The sequence below is a fragment of the Aythya fuligula genome, chromosome 19 (assembly GCF_009819795.1).
Source record: "Aythya fuligula isolate bAytFul2 chromosome 19, bAytFul2.pri, whole genome shotgun sequence".
Lineage (NCBI taxonomy): Eukaryota > Metazoa > Chordata > Aves > Anseriformes > Anatidae > Aythya > Aythya fuligula.
Genome location: NC_045577.1, coordinates 221,544 through 239,602, shown reverse-complemented (window position 1 = coordinate 239,602; position 18,059 = coordinate 221,544). Strand labels below are relative to the sequence as shown.

At 38.4% G+C, this 18,059-nt stretch overlaps 1 protein-coding gene across 6 annotated transcripts in view; it reads left to right on the top strand.

The window, feature by feature from the left end:
• The window catches only part of RALGPS1 (Ral GEF with PH domain and SH3 binding motif 1), a 132,135-nt gene that overhangs the window by 12,570 nt on the left and 101,506 nt on the right, over window positions 1–18,059 (top strand). For 2 of the 6 annotated variants that reach the window (XM_032200130.1, XM_032200136.1), the window contains exons 1-3: window positions 10,172–10,281; window positions 17,681–17,790; window positions 17,867–17,987. The gene's annotated coding sequence lies outside the window, so the exon portion shown is untranslated. Of the gene's footprint in view, window positions 1–46; window positions 3,516–10,171; window positions 10,282–10,873; window positions 10,934–17,680; window positions 17,791–17,866; window positions 17,988–18,059 lie in introns of those variants that run through there. The other 4 variants (XM_032200132.1, XM_032200131.1, XM_032200133.1 and 1 more) reach the window with 4 other exon arrangements.

Sequence of the window (18,059 nt, the reverse complement as noted above, 5' to 3'; positions counted from 1 at the left end):
ATGGTAACAGTTAAGCAAAATAGAAAAAATAAATATAAATTAAAAAAAAATAAATAAATAAATAAATAAAAAAAACACAAGCAAACAATAGTTTCAGACCTCAAAAACATGAGCTGGCAAACACTACTGTGTAAATTCTACCTGAAGATAAGCAAAATTAAATTAAATCACAAATGCATCTTTAACATACATGCTTTATATAATTGGGCCTTATGCTTTAATTTAGCAATATTGAAAATCCATCTGTGAATATGTTGTCTGAGTCCTGGAATTTAGAAAATATAGTCTCATTTTTAAGTTACAGGAAAGCAAAAAGATAGGTTTGTGCTATCTTGTAATGCTTTTTGGGCTCCTGTGAAGTTGGGGCATATTTGTGTAGTAGCTTTATTGATACACTAGTTCTTAATATTGTGACAGTCTGCAATAGATTTTTATTAATACCAACTTACAGTATAAACCCACCAGACTCCTCTGGAGCAGCTTCAGTTGAATTGAGTACATAATGTGCCTCTTTGTCCTAAAAACTGCCTAAATAAAGAGGTGCAGGGAGGGTGAGATGATTTTCTCTCCTTGAACCTACAGAACTGTTATTTTCAGTAGGGAAATTGTATGTCTGTTTCTATGGGAGGTAGTCTGTATGTTTACCCACTTAAAAACAGGTTGGTGTTTCTGATACTGTTTTTTCTCATGTTTGCTTTAAGTAATTAAATTTTTAAAAAATGTGTTTTGACAAATTAAGTTTGAGACATGTAAAATCCAAGAAATGTACAGTTATTCTTAACCCTTTATCTTGGACCTGTGCTGTGGTGCCTTTGGTGTGACTTTTTTATGGAAGTATGAGTTGAAGATAGCAGGATATGGGTACTAATTTTTATTTCTTGAATTTCTGTGTCACAATCTTAACATTATTTAAATCTTGTTCTTTGGTATTTGTAAATTTAATTGAACTGGTTTGAGTTACCAAAGGAGTGACTTATCCAAAATTGTCTCTGACAAAAGAAGAAAAAAAGAAAAATCACACAAAAACAACAACAAAAATTACTTTGATTGTACAGGTTCAGGTTCAGAACATTGTAACAGGACTGTTAAGGGGCAGGAAGTGATCACTTTTTCTACAAAACCATGGTTCATCAGTTTGCAAGTTTTACTTGCTCCTATTCATGTTGATATGCCATTTACCTTTTCCACTGCTAGCAGTGTTAAGAATTATCAAGCCATAACACAGTACTGTAAAGTTCAGCAGTGCTTCAAAGGATACGTAAAACATCATTTACACTTTCAAAGTGTGTGACTCTGGTAGAAAGCGAACTTCAAACCTGGCAACAGCAAATAAATTGTGCCTTGTCGCATAGTGGTATGCCAGGTTTAACATTGTCATGACACATGAAGCATTATCTAACTGAAGTTCATTTCACAAGTCCACCAAAACAGAGTATGGTGTGTTATTTTAAGCAGATTATGGAAGTACTGTACAGCATCTTGTTTCTGTACAGTTTTAAGTTAGCACAGAATTGTTACACATTTCATTTACAATAAATGCAGAAGTCAATAAAATATGTGAAAAATATTTGACAGCAAAATAAATCATGAAATTATATAGGCTGGTTCATAATTGAGTCTCTTAATCTACCTTTTTATTATAGACAAATGTGAAAACAGTGACAGTGTCCTTTTCTCTAGATGTTTAACCAATTATGACAAACTGTGAAAATAAAGGATTTTATATCTTTGCTAATGTTTGTGGTTTTAAACAGTTAGTTTACTTAATCAGTTATCTTCCATATTATTTTTAAACCTGTAAATACAGTTAGAAAATAGCTTTGTAAATACAGTATATTAGCAGTTCAGTTTGGTCAATAATTCTTCAGGATTGGCTCTGCTTTTTTTAGTGTGAACTCTTTCAATAGCATAAAGGATACTGTCGATTTACTGTTCAGCAGAATATAATGTAGGCCTAAATTGATAGTTTTTAATGCAGTCTTCCCAAGCATAAATTAACATTTTATGCTGAAGCCTTTGGTTTACTTTTAGATAAAACAGTGAGGCCTCATAATATATTTAGTCTGAACTTTAGGAAGAACAGCAGGAATAAAATCAAGGGCTGGGAAAAGATTGAATGAGCTTTACCTTTAAAAATATCTTTGACTTTTTGTATTATTTGACTGTGATTCTTTTAATGACATTTTTCTAAACAGGTTTCAGATGAAACCATTGAAAGGGACTCAAATATGCAACACCTAATCTATTTTCCAAGGGAGTTTTACCCTTGAATGGTGCTTTTTGACTGGTCAGGGTTATTTATTAAATTTTATATTTGAAAGTATTTGGGGAATTGTGTAAATTCTTTATATGAATCTGTTTAGTTCATTAATTGTAAATTTCATAATACTCAGTGATTGAAACGGAAGTTTAGTAAAGTCATTCAAAATGTTCAAAGTTTATAATCTGTATTTTACATATCTTTTAAGAAGTGCCAGAATAGTTGTATTTAATATTTTAGATTTAATGCTCCTTGCACATCCCTGTGGCAGCATTACGTTAGTTATGCAAGTTTACATTAAAAACAAAACAAAAAACAACAACAAACAAACAAAAAAAAAACAGCCCTGGGACATGTTCCTGTATTTATTTCTTCAGGGGATGTGAAGCTAATTATCAGTAACTGAGCAGGTTTGCTTCTAGTTTACCTAAGTAACTCCTGCTATGGCAAATAAAACTAACTGCTGTCTCTCCAATTTACATATGCTATGAATGCAGCCTTTGGACTTGTATTGCAAGCCTCTGGTTGTATATCTGATTAGAGGTAGAGCTCTTGCACGATTTAAAGTGTGTGTTTCTGACTGAAAATTTGTATTTTTAAATAACTTTTATTTGTATGGTTGTTTATCATGATAAATATTTGAACAGTTTGAATGACTTGACGTGGTGTTATTATCTTGCAATATAAACCGGTAACCTCACAACTCCACACTTCATAACCATATGAAGTAAATGAAGCTAGCTAAGCTGATGCTGTAACAATTAACTTGCCATTAAGGATTATTTTGTAGCATGAATTTTAAAATATTTATTCAAATGATATTTTACTCTTGTATTCACTTTGTTTTTAGATTTGTGACATGAATATTTCAGTGCTGCTTTATTTTGTTCTGATGAATTTGTTTCTTGCTTGTAAATTGCTTTTTTTATGGTATAAAGTCAATGGGAATTGCTGTTTGTAAATTAAAATGCTTCTAGAGCAAACCTATGGTGTCAGTGTGTGCAATTAGATATTTAATTAGCAGTGGACTTCAGGAAACGCAGCTACAAAATGTTGTGGTTTAATACTTATATACCTACTAGAAATCAAAAAGCATTTCTACTCTTTAAGTTTCTCTTTTTCACCAGCATCACGTTTAGTTCTGAACAAATGATCATTTCAGTATTGTGCTCCAAAACTGTCCAACCCTCAAAGCAGAACAAGAACAACAGGGGAAAAAAAATGGACTGGCAATCTGCCCAACACCAAGACAGAGGTAAGTCAGTTGGGCAGGGAGGTATATTTCATTTCCAGAGCAGCATTTTGTTATGCCGTATGTAACAGTAGAACTAATACTATTCTCACCAAATGTAGGATACATATCCTAGCCCACGAGCTTGAATTTAACATGAGTATCCAGCAAATACTTAGCTATTTTCAGCTTGCAGGGCCCTAGCTTGTTTCATGGCAGCTGGCTCTTTAAGTGCCTTTGTGACAAGCAACTTCTAGGAGGAGTTAATGCATCCTAAACAAAGTGTATACTGTCACTGATTTGCTGAGATAGACTCATCCTCTATGGGACAAGTAGGATCTTGCAGAAAGGCAGATGATACTATTAAGTTGGTTTAAATTTTACTAGTGTTGTTCACAACTTTCATTGTGTTGAGATGTATGCTAGCAAAGATTTTGTTCTATAATAAACCTGAATGAAATTAAGCAATTTAAACAATCTGGCAGCAAAGGATGTGTTTATATTGTCTTAATGCAGCTGAGGAATCTTGACTGGCTCTGAATTTTGGGGGGGATGTTTTTTTTGGTCTTGTATGTTACAGGCACACCCAGAATGAATAACTATTCTAAAAAAAAAAAAAATATGTTTCATTACTGAAACTCAAGTAATGCAGAGTAGGGTACACAAGACATGACTTCAGAATAGAAGAAACGTAGCATTGCTTTTATGTGAGGGAGGAGAGGAGAGAAACCGAACCTAACGTACTTACTAGCTTTAGTAAAGTCTTACACCCACTTTTTTTTTTTTTTTTAAGATGGTGAATTGTTTCATCTTGTCAAGTAGCCATAGGGAGTTAGAAATAAGTCATGGCAAAGCTGTGTCCACAGAACTTAATGCACCTAACTTATGGAAATGTGATTTTCAGTAAGAATGTGATGTATGTCTTTGCACAATCAGTAACATACATGCATAATGTGTGCAACAGCATCTGGATAGCATGCCCTATAGCACACGTAATACTGTGAATTATAAAAGTAACAATGTAATAAAACCTTTAAATGGCTTTTTTACTTTTTTTTTTTTTTAATGTATTACTTTGAACAGCACCAAATAGTATCATTAGTGAAATGCAAATATGCCAGTATGGGTAGTGATAAGCTACTAGTCCTGATCATTTGTCTCTGAATGTAGTGGAGTTTGGTCAAGGGCATTAGAGAAAGGTGGTGCTTTTATGGAGGTTCATACCTGTAAGTTCACTGTGCAAACAGCTTTTTTTCTAGTTACATAAGAACTATATCTGTAGGAGCTAATAATGCTGAGTGGTCAAAAGAGAGCTCACTTTCTGCCAAACACCATTAAGTTCTGGCATTATGCGTAAAAATAGCATTGGGGAAGATCTTCCATTTAGAGTAACAGAAGACTTACGAGGACGGTATGGAGCTTTGAAACACCATATGCACTGCCATGGCACGATAAATCAGATGGCATAGGTCAGTTTTCTGTGTAAACTAGCTACAGACAAAGGAACCCTTATTTGTTAGCAACACACACAGATGTGGAAATAAGAGAAATTATCATGGTGTATCAGATGACTTTAAGATTTAAAATATCTGTTGGTTTAATAGAATGGTTCTGATAATTTGGGACTTTTAACACTTGGACATTATTCTGTTTTTTCTCTAACTCTCTGTTTTCTAGATAACCTTATGCTGTGTTTTTGTTACATAGGATTTCACCTTCATCTAGTTTTATCTAGGGATACACCATTGACCTTGGGTACTTCAGATTTGTTTGAAGTTGCAAGCCATGACAATAATTACAGTGCCATAGTACAGTATGTATGGTTAAATTTCAACTTAACCTGCTCATTTAGAGTTTGCCCCTAATAACTGGGAGAGTACATTAGGCTACTTAAGCAGAGAGATCAAAAAAAAAAAAAAAAAAGCATAAGACAAAGTAACATGTTTCCAAAGCACTAATTTTGTATAGCTTGAAAAAGGTATGCTCTAAATCAATTTCAACCAATGCTGACAGACAAATGCACACAAAAAAGTACAGTTATTGAAACTACTTAATGCTTCATCGCTTAAATAGCAAACAACTTCTTGATCCAAAATAACCCTGAACCTGCACTATTCAGAACTACTTTGTGCATAGTGTATCATGCTTCCCTAAACTGCCTGCAGTTTCAATAGAATAAATACTGTAATCAGGGACTCGTATTTTGTTTTGTGGGTACCCACCATCTTTTACTCCAAGTTTTATATAAAGATGTTCTTGTAATATAAAGAAGTACAGAATGTTGATTGGCACTGTTGATTAGCACTGCTATGCAACTCTTGCTGGAAGTTACCACTTGTGTAGCAGAGTCACCAGAAGTAAAGATGTGGCCATTCCCATACAAAGCCTTATATGAGGATGGGATAAATAGAAGGTGGTAATATTAAAAATCAACAGTAGAAATTCTGACAGATTCTCTGAAAACCCTCTAAGAGAGAGACAGTTCTGTTACCCTGAATGGAACGTTAACTCTGAAATTAATTATTGACAATTTCAGTGTCAATTCATACTTCTTTGCCCAGTGCAAGTGTTTGATGCATTTTGATGGTTATCAATATTATAATGTTCTGAAATAAGTAAACTTTCCTTGTATTGGCTTGCACATCTGAATTCTGTAACAAGGAAAAAAAGACTCTGAGACTGAATACTTGTTTAAGAGGTCCTGTAAAACCACTTTGAGCAAATCAAGAGAGAGAAGACAAAAATTGCATGAAGAAGTTACATTAAAAAGGCTAAGTAGAAAAATTGGCTTAGTTTTTTTGTTTGTTTGTTTGTTTGTTTTTAAATAAGAATCTGTTCAACTGATCTTTGTTTACATGCAGACACACTCCATTTAAACTTTCATCAATGCAAACTTCCTGAAGAGAGCTTGAGGGAAAGCCAGAATAAGCTATGACCGTGACATTTTAAAGAATTTATTTTCTCGCAGCAATAGTCATGCAGGAAAAATAGATGCCACAGACACTACATTTTGCTACATATATGAAATAGTATATTCCAATTGTATTGTGCATGGATTTAGGAAAAGTTTAAATTAGATATTCAATGCATTAAATTATAGACAAACTTTTCACTAAAACTTTGGGAAATGATATGACTAATGGCAGTCTTTAAAGTGACATTATGCTTCCATGCAGTTTGTTAGCCTTTTCAAAGAACTCAGTACAGTACAGCTCTAAATCTTGTCTATGCATTTTTTCCCACCAGAGGGTGCTGGCTATTTTTTTTAAATACACATGGTATGGAAGAATAATGTAGGGTGCAGTACATAGCAGCAACCTGAAACAGGAACTAAAAAAGTTTTCAGTCTTCACTTATGTTGTCCTCAACACAGGCAGTTGCTGAGTAATTCCATTCTTAGCAGGGCAGCGTTTGTATTCAGGATTTCAGAGAGTGTATTGTAATGCAAAAGACTATTTAGGTAGTGGACTATCACTTTGCAGTAGTTTAAGCACCAGATTGGAAACACTGATGTAATTATTAGGCTAAGAACTAACTACCTTGCAGTTTGTTTTGGTTTGTTTGTTTTCTGAACTCTTGCAGAAATACAAGAAGGAGATTTACTTTTTTTTTTTTTTTTTTTTTTTTTCCTCTTCCTCTCTCTCTCTTCTGTAGAGGACTGTAGCTCACAAACGTTTTGGGAAGTACTTCTTTACTGTGTGGGTGACAGAGCATTGGCACAGGTTGCCTGAAGTGGTTGTGGAATCTCCCTCCTTAGAAATTTTCAAAAGCTGGCCAGAAATTTTAGAGGAAAGTATATGTAGCTTAGTAGTACCTATAGGACAAACTAAGTGAAGAATAGTCAATGCCTATGAAATGACTGGAGATTCATATGAAATAACTCTCCAGCAATTCAAAGGGAGGCAAAAAAAAAAAAAAAGGATAAAAAAAAAAAAAGTAATAAAATAACTTTCTATGAAGTGAATTTGGCTTTGGTTTGCATGTTGGAGTTGTGAGCATCAGTATTCCCAGGGAGATACCAAATTTATGTTTAAAGTTTTTATTATTATTATTATTAGCTTATTCTCAAAATGAATCCATCTGCTTCAGAAATAAAGTTCTTGCATGTGTAACTGGGATGTTTGAAGATCTCTAATGTGTTCTGGATTTAATAGTCTTACACTAGTTGTTCACCTCCTGATAAACAATTATTGAAGACCTTTAGTAACTAGGAGATTGGAAAGACAACAACTTTGCACTATATTCTTCACATAATGCAGTGTCAAAACTTTATCCTAAGTAACCTCATTTAGTTTGCGTTCTCTCATGCTCTGTGAGATGAACTTCAGTCTGATGAACTAGAAACCAATCCTGCATGAACACAACAAGATAGTGAGTTTGAAGGGACATGCAAAGATCAGTCCAAATCCTGGCTCCATTCAGGAGTAACTAAAAATCAGACCCTATGTCTGAGCGTGTTGTCCAAACCCTTGACCTCCACCAGGCTCAGTGCAGTAACCACTTTCCTGAGGATCCTGTTTCAATGCCCAACCACCTCCTTGATGAAGAGTCTTGCCATAATACCCAACCTGAACCTCCCCTGTCCCAGCTTCACGCTGTTTCCTTGAGTCCTGTTGCTGTCACCAGAGAAGAGCTCAGTGCCTGCCCCTCCACTCCCCTCATGAAGAAGCTGCAGGATGCCTTGAGGACTCCCCTCAGGCTCCTCTTCTCTCAGCTGAACAAATCAAGTGACTTCAGCTGCTTCTCATACATCTTGCCCTACAGGCATTTCAGAATCTTTAGTGCCCTCCTTTGGATATTCTTTAACAGTTTTAAGTCCTTATACTGTGATGCCCAAAACTGAACACAGTGCTCAAAGAGCAGAGCAGGGCGATCACTCCCCTCAACTATGTAGTGATGCTGTGCTTGATGCACCCCAGGATGTGTTTGGCCCTTTCGGTTGCCAGGGCACACTGCTGGCTCATGTTAATTGCTGTCAATCAGAAGCCCCAGATTCCTCTCTGCAAGGCTGCTCTCCAGCCTCTCATCCACCAGTCTGTATGTACAGCCAGGGTTGCCCTGTCCCAGGTGCAGAATCCAGCACTTTGTCTTGTTAAATCTTGGTGATTGCCCAGCAATCAAGGTATTTCTGCAAGGCCTGCCTACTCACAAGGGAGTCAACAGTTCCTCAATTTAGTATCATCTGCACACTTAGCATACGTTCAACTCATGTGTCCAGATCGTTTATAAAAATGTTGCAAAGAACCAGACCCAAAATGGAGCCCTGCAGAGCCCCACTTGTGACTGACGTTAACCTCGTTTACTAGAGCCCTTTGAGCCCAACCCCCCAGCCACCTATTGTATCATGTGCTTGTCTAATTGTGTGCTGGACACTTTGTCCAGAAGGATACTGAGAGACGGTGTTAAAAGCTTTGCTAAAACCCTAAAAAATCATACCTACTGGCCTACCTTGGTCAACAAGATGGGTAACCACATTAGAAAAGGAAATTAAGCTTATCAAACAGGACTTTCCCATTGCGAACCCATGTTGGCTCTGACCAATGACTGTGTTGTCTTTCAGGTGTTTTTCAATAACTCTCACAGTAATCTCCATAAATTTACCAGGCACTGAAATGAGACTGTCAGGCCTATAATTGCTAGAGTATTCTTTCTTCTTGAAAACCACGACAACATTTGACAGATTCCATTTTACTGGGACCTCTCCAGATTCTCTGGAGCATTTAAAAATAATTGAGAGAGGTCTCAGGATGACATCAGCCAGCTCTTTGAGAACTCTGAGATGAATCTCATTTGGCCCTGAGCACTTACATGCATCCAACTGGAGCAGCAAATCCTACACAAGTTCCCCATTAGCAGGGAGTTTATAAATTGGTATATAGCTACCAGTCCAAAGAGCAATTTTTTATTTTTTTTTTTACCCACTTAAATACATAATTTGGTAGAAAAGTTCTCTTTCAAACATACCCCGGGAAGCATAAAAAGCCCTATTTGTTTGCCTTGGAAGAACACATTACTGTCCTTTTTCAGGTGTTTCCAGTACTATTTTGCATATGTGCACTCAACGTCTGGCTTGTGACTTCTGAGGTATTCTTTGCTATATTGGGAAAGTTGAGCGCAACAGGTGATGAGTGGATAAAGGTGACAAATTCCTCTTCTCTGAGCAGCGACTGCGCTGTTCTGCCCCCGTGAGCACGGGAAGAGAGGCGAGCCCAGGAACTGAGGGCGCGCAGGCAGCCTTCAGCGGGGACAGCGCGGGCCTTGCAAAGAGCACGGGCTGCGGCACGCTGGGTCCGTGCCGCCGACGGGAGGCCCAGGCACCCTGCCACCCTGACCGCGACCCCGCAGCCCGAGTCGTCCCGGGGCGCTGCGGACCACGCAAAGACCCCGCCGCGGGGGACCAGGCCGGGCCTGGCGGCGCTCCGTACCGCCAGGACCACGGCCCCAGCTGGACGCACCCCGCGGCCGCCAAGGGCAGCGCGGTACCGCGCACCTGCAGCCGGCGGTGGCTCCTGCGCACTGGCTGCTTGCTCGCGCGCGCCCGCCCCACGCAGCGCCGATTGGCTGAGCGCTCCCGTGCGGAGCAGCGGTTGGCCGGCGGGTCTGTCAGTCCGGCGCGCCCCGTCCCCTCCGCTCGGTCCCCCCCCTTGGCCGGCCTGGGCCTCGTCCTCGGCGGCTGAGGCGGGCGGGGGGATCGGTCCGGGGGCGGTGCTGCGGGAGCCTCCCTGTCGGCGGGGTCTCCGTCGCCGCGAAGGCTCTTGGGCGACGCCCGGGGCAGCCGTATTCGGGACAGGTGAGCCGCCGCCGGGCCCCGCGTCCCTTTCCGGGGCAGGTGAGGCGCTGCCGGGCCCTTCTCGCTGGCGCGGGGCAGCCGCACTCTCCCTGCCCCGCCGCCCCCCGCCCGCTGCTGCCAACCCCGCCTCAGGCGCGTGCAGCGGGCGGAGCTCTGCGGAGCCGGGCCGGGCCGGGCGCCCACCCTCCCGGGGCTCGCCGCCTGCGGGAGGCCGCTGCTGCCCAGGGCTCCGAAGGGGCGGCGCGGGGCGCGGGCAGGTGTGCGAGCGGGGGGGCAGCGCGCCGCTACCTCGCCCCCTGCTGCGGGACCCTTCCTCGCGGGCGCCTCCCCGGTTCGGGGCTCGAGCTTCGCCGGACCCTCAGAGCCTCCGAGTGCCGTAGCCCCGCGCTCTCAGGCGGTGCCCAGGGGCCCTCGTACCGTTGCGGTGCTGGGGCGGTGTAGCCCGCAGCGGTGCTTATGCTGTCACGTCTGCTGTACGTCGCCTGTCCCGGTTCCCCCCCCTCCGCTTCCATGCAGCGGGCACAGCTGGCCTACCGCATGCCTCGTACATCTTGGCCGTGGGAGCAGTCGTTGTCTTTGTGCCGTATCTGCGCAGATAGCCTACGAATTAGTTGGGTTTCCAAGGCTTGCTTACAAGCCTAGATGAGATGAGGTAGGTAGTTACTTCTGGGTCTGGGGATCCGGAGGGTACCGTGCTTTTCAAGACTGGGTAGAGGATGCGAGTGGACTTCTCAGCTGTATATTTATCTTGAAGAGGATAATGGGGGTGCAGACGTAAACCTTGTTAGCTCATCATCCAATGGACTTCAGGAATAAACTTGAAAGCTATTTTCAATGTTGCATGTGTGATGTTGTTCAATACTTTTAAGGAACCTTGAATGGCTGAGATCTCTTTTCAGATCAGATAAATATTTTTTTAGTCTGGCTTCAGCAGGCTTGAAAGTGTCTAAGGTTCTGGCATGTGGTGGAGAAAACTTGTTGAAATTCTCATCTGTAGAACTGTAGCATGTCTTTTGTCTGTAGTTCTAAATGTACATAGAAATGGAACACAGTTGTGAAAAATAAAGTCTATTGGTACATCTTTCTGCATGGAAAGATATTCCTTGCTTTAAAGACTTTATAGTTGAACTAGAAATCTGTGTCCAACAAAAGCTTTTAAATTCCGGTTTGTTTTCATACTGAATGCTCATGTAGTACCTAGCAATTATCCTTTGCGTTTAAGGATTGAAAGTGTGTGTAGTAAGGACAGAATGGTGTGCACTTTTTTGTTCACTGCCTGTGTGTTTTCCATCCCACATGCTAGCACCACTTTAGAAGAACAGATATTAGGAAACTTTTATTTTAATGAAGCTATCTTATTTGGTTTCCTGTTTATTTACCTTAGGTGTAGTAAAGCGGAGATATATAGAAATCACGTGGGTGGTAGTTATGAGCTTTGCTTTCTGTCCATGTAAACTTAATTTTCAGGTTCTTAGTGTTCTTTATAATCAAAATGTATATGTGGATATGAAAATGTATTTAAAACTGTTACTAATGAGGGCCTTGAAAAGTGGAAGATATTATTTCTATTTTTCATTGTCCTTTATCTTCCATTCAAATTTAAATACCTTTAGACAAACTTGCATAGGAAGCACAGCCTTTGTCAGACTAAGAGACTACAGAACTTACTCTTTAAAAATCTGTTACTGACTACACTTGTTATATTTTCTATCTTATCTAGTGTTTTCTGCAGCTACCAATGCTGAAGTTGAACTGCGTTGTTTTGTTTTTTTCTGGTCTCTTTGGCTAAAGAGACTTTTCCTAAAGAGTAGCTAAAGGTCCTCTTTTTCAACTGCCAAAAAAAGTTTTGTTTTTAATTAAACATCATTTTTCAACAACATTTCTACATTGAAAGCTTTTATTGCACAGCATTTTGCTCCAATTTGTCATCAAAATTAGAAAGCTAGCCTATTTGGAATGGGGAAAAAAAGTTCAACAGGGAGTGTCAGATTTAAAAATTATGTATTCAGTTCATATGAAACTGTCAAAAAAAATGACACTTCTCATCAGCAGCTCATCCTGACTTAGTTACAAAATGACGGCATCATTTAGAAGTGAAAAGGAAAGTATAAAAATGGGACTAGGGGAACTACATAGCAATCTGTATAAATGGAATTTATGAAGTACCATAGATCAAAATGTAAAGAAAATATTCTGGAGTCTGTTGTACTTATTAGAGCTGAGGACAGCAAGGAAGAATTGGTACTGATTCTGTAGGAAGGAGGGAGGAAGCCTAGTAATGTGTTGGTTGATAGGTGAATTTGGGAAAATCATTAACGTCTGTATGTTTAAAAATATATACTTTACAGGTAATAAACAAGGTGCTGTATCAGATCAGACTGGTAAAATATTTTGCAGTCTAATAAATGTTGGACAGTGTCTCCTGAGGATGCTATTTAAAAGTCTTTGAGAACAATGTTTCAAAGTTCTTCTGAAATTGCTGGCTACAGTTGAGATTTCTGGCCTGCTGGTCCTGATTTCGAAGACTGAGAGTTCCAGTGTTGAGCTAATAAAAGACAAGTGCTCTCTCAGGCTCATTCTTTTAATATTATCTTTGTTACCAATATCAAACAAAATAATGGGAAAAATAGGCTGGGGTTTATTTAATAATAGATTGAAGGACGGTATTGGGGTAGTCAGGCAACAAAGTTCTGTGAAAAAATTGTCTTGCTAACCAAGGCTTTGTTCTTGTATGCAATTGTAGGTTGACTTGACTGGGGTAACTAGGTAGCTATAAATGTTCAGGTAATCAGTCAAGCGGTCTAGTACTGCATGATACTCCAACTTTCTTAAAAAAGAAAAGTATTCTTTTAGCAAGAAATGCAATAAACGGATGGTTTACTATATGGAAGATACATTTCTACTAGCTGCTGATGGAAAAAGTACTTAATAACACATCTATAGGGCACAGTGCATAATTTCATCAGTAATCTGACAATAAATTTGTGAATGCTATGGTTAACACTTGTAAATGACTTTGTAAAATGGTGAGCAGTTATGACAGAACAGAGGGAAGTGGCCTATGCTGTAGTATGCTAGGTATTCAAATAAAGTTTGTGTTAAGGACAAATGTTTTTATATCAAAGAAGAGGAAGTGTAGGCTTCATTTAGACACAAGGGAATATATTTTGAGGAACAGTCATTCAGTGAAAGATGCAGGCAGTCAAAATAGGTAAGCAACTCAATATGAACTCTAGGTCCAATGTTAGAGGAAAAAAAGGATTAATACTGTGTCTAAATAAACAGATAAGGATGAAGTAAGCAGAAGAAGATTTCAAGCTCTAAAACGTATTGGTGAAATCGGTGCTGAATTATAATGTACAATTCTGAGATTCTTGTTTTGAAAAGGGAGGTAAAAGTTTTGAATGCCCCAAAATTAGCAGTAAAAATATTTTAGGAGTTTGTGATGAGAGCCTTTAAGAGCAAGATCCTCCAAATTGATTAAGTGGAGGACAAGAAATGTCTGGAACAAAAGAGAAATGTTTGCTGCAATCGGCCTCTTCAAGGTGAGCAAAAGAGATCTGTGAGAACATCTAAGTGATCCAAAGAAGTGTTAGTACTGGGAGAATGTTAGAGAACAAGTATTAGGTAGGTACATATCTTGAAGGGTGTGTGTTGTTCTTCTATCCCAGTCCTGGAAATGGTGTTACGAAATTAGCAAAGCTACAGAATGGGGCAGTGGGGATGAAGTGAAGGATGTGATCTACTTACGACTAAACTGTAAGCTGCCTGGGAGGCCTCAGCCTGCAAGATTTGTCTGCGAAGAGAGTATAGTATCTTTATAACATTACGAATTGTGAAGGTGAACAGGCAAGATTGTTTTTTTGTCTGTTTTTGAATTATCTTTAATGCAAGAACCAGAGGACATAAAATAAGACTAAAAAAAGCCAGCTTCAAGAGCAAAGTTTTTTCACAAAAACATTAATATTCTCGCAAATTAAGCTGCAGGGCTTCTCATCAGAGGATGTTGTAGGTGCTCCAACTTGATGTAGATTTGTGAGGCAACTAGATAAATTTATAAGAGAGAAGTCTAGAGAAATCATAAAGTGAAAAAATTTTTATCTGTGACTTGAAGTCCCTGAACTGCAAACAATGATTGACAGGAAAAATATTTTGGGAAAGTAATGCTACATGTTTTCATTCTTCTGCTTTTCCGTACCTTCTACCTATGAACCCATGTGAAGTTTGGAAGCTGTGCTGCAAAGATGGTTGGTTTTTCATGTTACAGATGCTATTATGTTCAGGAAATAAACAAATGATACTGAAGACAAAAGACTTTAAATAAGAAATTAGGATGTATTTATGGAGCAAGAAGACTGGGGACTTCAGATCTATCTGTTCCCTGCTAGTAAAAACATCCTGTGTTCATTCGTAGATAAATTATTAAGGTTAATTCACAAACAACTGAATGAAACTTAAAGACCTGTCATTAAAATCTACAGATCAGTTTAAGTGATTGTAGTGATCTCTTATGGCTTAAATTCCTGTGAAAAGGGAGGTTAGGCATGTCAGTGATATGTAATACCCATGCAAACTTTAAGTGGGATATAGAACAGTATGCTTAGGTATTCACAGTCTCTAGCTTGGGCATCTCTTAGAATAAGGAATTAGTGCAGTTGTAGAATAATGCAAGTTGGGAGGGACCTCCAGAAATAATCTGGTCCAGATCCATGCTCAAAGCAGGGTTGGGTTACCGGTTGCTTTGAATTTTGTGTTTCTGTAACCTCTCCAGGTAACCTTGCTTGTTCCAGTGCATAAGCGTTTTCATTGTGAATATATTTTATCCTTATGTGTAATTGGAATTCACTTTGCTCTGACTTCTCTGTTGCCTCTTATCATTTCATCACTTGCTTTGGAGAAGTCTGGTTCCATCTCCCCAATAATTTCTCTTTAGCCAGTTAAAGCCAGCAATGAGGTTAGTCCTTAACTTTGTCCTCTTAGGCTGACAGAAATAGGTTTGTTAACCTTGTCCTCTTGCATCTGAACTGTCATATTTTCTTATTTTTTGTCATTGAAAGCCTAACTTTCAGTTGACCTTTATGTCTGTCATACATATTCAGTTTCCTGAACAATTATGCTAGGTAGTCTTCTATTGAACTTTTTCTGAAACTGCTTCAGGATGGCTTTCCAGAAAATTCACTTACTTCAATAGACTAATGATTGGTTTAGAATTACTGTAGTATCTTTATCTTATAAAATATCATCTTCAAGTGATGGAAAATGAATAGCATAAAGGCTTAGGTATTTTGTATACCAATGTTTTCAGATTTTAAATGTTGAGTAGAAAAACCTGCAACTGTTATGTGAATGTAGACTTTGTTTTTGTTTTAGCAAAGCATAGCTGATCCTTTGCCAAAGAAAAGACTGCTTAGGTAGTTTAGTTAAAATATGCTACTTTCAGTGACTTTCTTTTATGACTGCATCTATTTATAAGCAGTCAGAAATAGATATGCATTAGTATCTCCTCTCTTAAGTAAGTACAAGTATTTTTAATTAAGAAAATAAACTAAGTATTAAAAATGTGTATTTTTCTCATGTTTGGATAAGAAGGCATTTTCCTGTCTTATGTAAGTTTCCCTAAAATACTTAGATACCCTCTTAAGGGTATCATGTGACATCAAAAGAATTGAGAATATGGAAGCTTTAATACTTCCTTTAGAAAGTAATACGAAATGTAAGGAATCTGGAGTATTCTACAGTTGTCTAAGACATGGTTTGGGTTTATTATTGTTTTTTAATTTCTGTCATTCTTTCATATAATTAGTGCTAAATGTTTTCTTTGTCTACATACTTTTTATCAAGTACAGTGAATATCCAGATTATTTTCAAAATGAATTTTATTGGTTTGGTTGTGTGAGACATGCTTCAGCTTGAACTAGCATTGGCCTCAAAATTAAAAGAAGGTGCAGAGGTCTCCTTTAAATGCAAGATTCTGATGATTGATTCTGATGATATTGATGCTTTTTTTTTTTTTTCCAAGATTTTCTTCTTCCTTGTTCATCCATAATGCTTTCATAGACATCTGTTTGCTGATATAAAGTGTCATGTGTATCAATAAGTGATAAATTCTTTCAGTCTGCCTGTTTTCTGTACTTTCAATAGCAAATGACCTTTGACTATTAACAATATGGTGAAGGTTGGAGAAACAGGAACAATTAATGCTCTGTAGTTAAAAAGTTCAAGCACACTGGAGGCTGAGTTTGCAGAGAGTTTTTTCAGATATATAGAAATTTTACTGGGAAAGTTAGTCTTCAACGACATTCAGAGTGAAAGAAGCAGACAGAATAGGGTGTGCCCCCCAAAAACAAGCAAAGAAAACCACCTTAACTGCCAGGAGTTGAGTTTGATTGACGAAGTTGAGTTGGGATGTGAATGTATGTTACATCTACAATTTTACCTGAAATACTTAAACGGAGACTGAAAATGACAAGGTGCAAATGAGTCACTCTTGTGTGAACCAGGATCTTTTGATCTGGCAGGGAGCCCCTACTGTATGTGTATTTGCAGTATGGATGATTTTTGAGTGTATGAAGGGAACTTCTTAAGCAGAGAATAGCTTTCTTCGATACCAGCAGGAATTTAAATGCTAGAAGATAAACATTTTTGTAAATGGAGGCTCCTTAACAGTAGGAAGAGTGTAGAGACTTTAGTAGAGGCACAGTGTTACTAACACTATCTGATTTTCAATGGCTTTTGTTAATATTAGCAATGCCACATGGGCTTTAGTGGAATTTTCAGTTTCCCGTTGAAAATGGCCTATCTTTGAGATGATTTTGTTCTAATTTGATGTTTAGTTGTCTTAAAGACATTTAGATATAGAGCTTAGGGATATGGTTTAGTGGGGACTGTTAGTGTTAGGTCAGAGGTTGGACTTGATGATCTTGAGGTCTCTTCCAACCTAAGAAATACTGTGATTCTGTGAAATACTACCTATTATAAAAGTTAGTATAAGGCAAAAGAGGAGAAAAGGAAAGGGTGACATGGTCTAAATGTCACTAAGGCAAGCCACCTAAACAGCATTTTCTCAGGTTTGGTGGTGGACTTGTTCTAATGGAAGAGCTGAGCTTAATTTGCCGATATAAAGAAATATTGTATTTGGGTTTGTGTCCATTCTGCTATGTTTAGTTAAGTCTTGAGGAATCCAAAGTGAGAATGAGTAGCATTTACCAATAACTGCACCGATATCAACTCAAAAGTTGTACTGACTGACCATGTGAGAAAGAGTTACAGGTAATCTTTGGAGTATACAGTAATACTACAGGTACTATTTGGAGAATAGTTATAAAATTCTTCATATGTTGCTCTTTCCTAAGTGATGTATTATTTGTTGAATACTTTTTTTTTTTTTTTTTTTTTTAAGTTTTGGAAGTTGTCACATACTAGTCAAGGTGGAATGGGAAATTAGCAATCAAAGCAATTTACAACTGGGAGGGAGAGCCAAGAATAAAAATACCCAAGCGCGTGTTACAGGTAAGAAATGCAGAGTTTGGGAAGAACTGAGTTATATAATAAATGTCACCATAATTCTGTTTCTGGTTATTTGTAGGAATGTCATGCTTTTAAACAAGAGATAAATCATCTCAATAGCAAGAGCCAGTCTGAACAATGGTTTGATGGAGATGTGCAGCAAAATGGGTTGAGTGGGTGCAGCGCTAACTTACTCTGCTGTAAGTATGCAACTGTGATTAAAGTAGGTATTTTCCTATTTTCATCTCTGATACCAGAGTTTATGGAAGTGT